Below are 3,821 nucleotides of genomic sequence, written 5' to 3'. Positions count from 1 at the left end.
TCAGTGCAGCAATGACATCCTTATTTCTCAGGCTGTATATCAGGGGATTGAATATTGGGGTCACAGTAGTGTAGAAAAGGGCAAACACTTTATCTAATCCTGCTAAGTGACTGGATTTTGGCTTCAAATATACAGTACTTCCAGACCCATAGAATAAACCCACAACCATGAGGTGGGAGGAGCAGGTAGAAAAGGCTTTGGATCTCCCTGAAGTCGAAGGCAGCCTCAGGATGGTGGTAATGATTTTGACATAGAAAGTAAGTATCAACAGAAAAGGAATTATGACAAATACCAATGCGTCAACGTGGACAGAGACCTCTCTTTTATATGTGTCCCCACAGGCCAACTCCAGTAATGATGGGGCATCACAGAAAATATGATTTCGTTTGTTGGGACCACAAAAATTCAGACAGAAAATCTGATACGTCTCCTCTACCAGTACTGGGATCCCAATTATACAGGATGCCATAACTAGTTGGATACATACCTTACAATTTATGATGAGAAGATAGTAGAGAGGCTTACAGATGGTCACATAACCGTCATAAGCCATGACAGCCAGAAGCAAGCACTCTGTTACTCCCAGAACATAAAGGAAACAAGTTTGTACAGCACAGGATATGAATGAGATAGTTCTCTTCTGGGTCCAGAGATCTGCCAGCATTCTGGGTAGAGTGACAGATGTGTAACAGATTTCCAAGAAGGAAAAGTTCCCAAGGAAAAAATACATTGGTGTTTGGAGAGCTGGGTCAATCTTGGTGATGACAATGAGGAGGCCATTTCCTATCAGTATACTTGCATAGATGCTTAAGAAAATTGCAAAGAGAAACCTTGGAGTTTGGGAAGATCAGAAAATACCAGAAGAATGAATTCCACCACAGTTGTGAGATTGTCCAATGCCATTGGTTCTTTCTTCTGCCTGCAGTAACAATGAATTGAGAACCAGCCAATCACTTTCCTTCTATGGTCTCAGTTTCCCTTTCAGCAAAGAAGAGAATGTTAGATATTATGAATGGAAACATTCTTCCATGTTTAACCTTTTACATTTTAATTTCCCTCCCCAACATTCTTTGACATATCTTTCAAAATATTCTTTATTCTTTTGGTAAAAAAGTCAAAATCATTCAGCAATTGATTATGAAGTGCTTCCTATCTACAAAGAACCATGCTAAAGTGTTACAATATTATTCTTGGGTATTTTGATGGAACTACGTAACCAGGTAAAGACTTCTGGTAAAACTATAAAATCACCCTTAATCTCAGTGCCAACTGAGGAACAACATTTAACACCATACCTAATATACCTTTTTTCTAAGATGAAAATTATAAAATGAAATTAATATGCAAAGCAGCAACAGCATCATTAATGTTAATATCATCATCATCATTGGATGATATTCAGAAGAAATCATTCTCCTCAAGTCACTATCCTATTATTATTATTCTACAATATATTATTCTGTGCCTACAGAAAGTAGATCTTTGTGAAAGGGCTTTTATGGAAAGATTGAATATATTGGGCTTATTTCAATATTTTTTCCTTCTTAAGGAGAATATCTAAAAGTGACACACTGAAAGTTTTGCAAATTCTTTGTTAATTGTAAGTAAATTCTACCTTTTGCATGCCCCTTATCCACTATTTCACTGACCACATATATTACTATAGACTATTTAATTAGAACCTCTTCAAAACGAATCCATTCTGTTTGTTGGAAAATGAAACTTTAGTCACAATATGCTGAATATATGCTCCTGTAATAGCACGTCCAACATTTTCCCCACAAAATAAATTTACTTTACCAATATCTATTATACAACTTCTATCCTCTTCTCTACTTTCAAAGTAGAGATAACTTCTTATCGTCCTAAGTTTTAATTATCTCTGATGTCTACAAGATCCTCAGAAACAGTGTATATGATTACTTGCTAATCACATAAGGCAATACCTGTTGTAAGTTGGGAAATCAGTCCAACTGTGCATTCTAACTCATCATTTACCGTAAGGTATTCAGTTTTTATCCTCCTATTTACATTTCTTTTCAATGATCTACTGGCCATTTTTCTGCCTTTTTCAGTATTAAATTTTCATAGCATAGAATTTGAAAAAAGAACATTTGAAAAGTTCAGACATATTTCCATTTTCTATTTTCAGAGAACATCACTAAGGATTATTATTTTTTATGGATCAAGTATGACCTTTCCAGCTCTTTTCTATATGACTACTTATATATGCATATATATATATATATATATATATATATACATACGTATAATACTATCTGTTAATATATAATAGCTTAATGAAAGCTTGATGAATTTATGTCACTAAAAGAAACAGATCACCATTCCATTTCCCATTTTGCAATAAGAATCTTGGAATCCTCTCATCATCTTCTTACTTGTCAAGAAATTTAAAAAACTTCATTATGGTTGCCTAAGTACAAAACTTGCTTTGGAGTGAGTGGTCTTAATGCAAGTAAAGTCTAAGTAATTCAATATAATATAAAATGTAATACCTTTATTAATAGATGAGGTGAAGAGGTTGATTAACTTGTCAATATACACAGTGTGTAAGAATTTGAACAATATTTAAAGTAGGTTCAGTGTCCTCAAGTCTAGCATTCCTACCACTACAAGATTTAATATCTCTTCATAGGTAATGATAAAAAAGCATAAAACACAGAATGAGTATTCTTAATAATATATTTAAAGAGTACCAAGAGAAAATTAGTGCAATAAGAATTTTTTTAAAAAAAATTCCCATTGGGTTAAAATTTGTACTACGTTTCTTATAAAAGTCTGATTTTAAACCCAAATATTTGCATAAGGAATTCTCACTTCAACTAATACCCTTCAACTTCTCGAAGGTGAAAAAGTTTAGAAATAATCAGTCATACAGCTTCAGTGAGATAACGTGGACAATAATATCCTATTGGTGGAGCAATTAATTGATCTAAGTATTCTAGAAAAAATTTAAACTTGTGGTAGTTATGCCACTAAATTACTTACACACTTTGCCTCAGTAATCTGATTACTGTAGAAGGTACTGAGAGGAGATCAGAAACAGAAAAAGAGATGTCATATATTCAAAAAATATTCATAATAACAACAGCTGAAAAAGAAAGAAATGTTAAAAGAAAATGAATAATCATCACGGAATAACTAAAAATAATTTTGGTACTGAATTTTGACTACGTATCATCTTATAAGGAATTCAGAATATTAGAAACTAATAAGCTTTGGAAAGACTTTTCTTAATGAAATGAGACATAGAAAAGAAAGCAGGAATAGAACAAGAACATGAACATTGTCTACCGTGTTGTAATTGAAAAAAAGCAGTCGGAAATGGCCTCAGATTAATTAGACTCAAAAATCTTGGTCCTAGAGAAGAGATGGTTAAACTCTACCTTTTTTTTTTACTGCTCAGCATATGTTTAAGTGAATTCAGGTAATATTTCATTAGTTATTATGTTTGGTTGTCCAGACACTTGCTCTTGCTTAACTTTATTTTCTTTGTAAAAGGGAAATTAAGTGGATGAAGAGTTCTGGAAAATGACTGTGGTTTGAAAGATAAAAGTCAAAACAAATTGGAAGCACTTATTATAAAGCAAACTATATAGATTTATTTTTTAGTCACTTCAGTGAATATTGGTGAAGTCCACATAATCCCACACACACACGGTGGTTGGAAGAAGGGTCCATAGGTGTACTGCAAACAGAATCTCTTAATCCCTGTGTAATCTCTTTCCTGAATGTCTATCCCTGTGTGTGTCCATAAAACGAAATACATATGTGTGTGTGTGTATATCATGAAAGTCATT

General features: G+C 33.2%; 1 pseudogene; it reads right to left on the bottom strand.

Annotated features, from left to right (window-relative positions):
* Window positions 1-903, bottom strand: part of LOC140515794 (olfactory receptor 10AG1-like) — a 13,309-nt pseudogene extending 12,406 nt beyond the window's left edge.
* Between the last annotated feature and the right edge of the window lie 2,918 nt (window positions 904-3,821).

Source organism: Notamacropus eugenii, chromosome X, assembly GCF_028372415.1.
Source record: "Notamacropus eugenii isolate mMacEug1 chromosome X, mMacEug1.pri_v2, whole genome shotgun sequence".
Classification (NCBI taxonomy): Eukaryota; Metazoa; Chordata; class Mammalia; order Diprotodontia; family Macropodidae; genus Notamacropus; species Notamacropus eugenii.
This window is presented reverse-complemented; position numbering and strand designations above follow the sequence as displayed.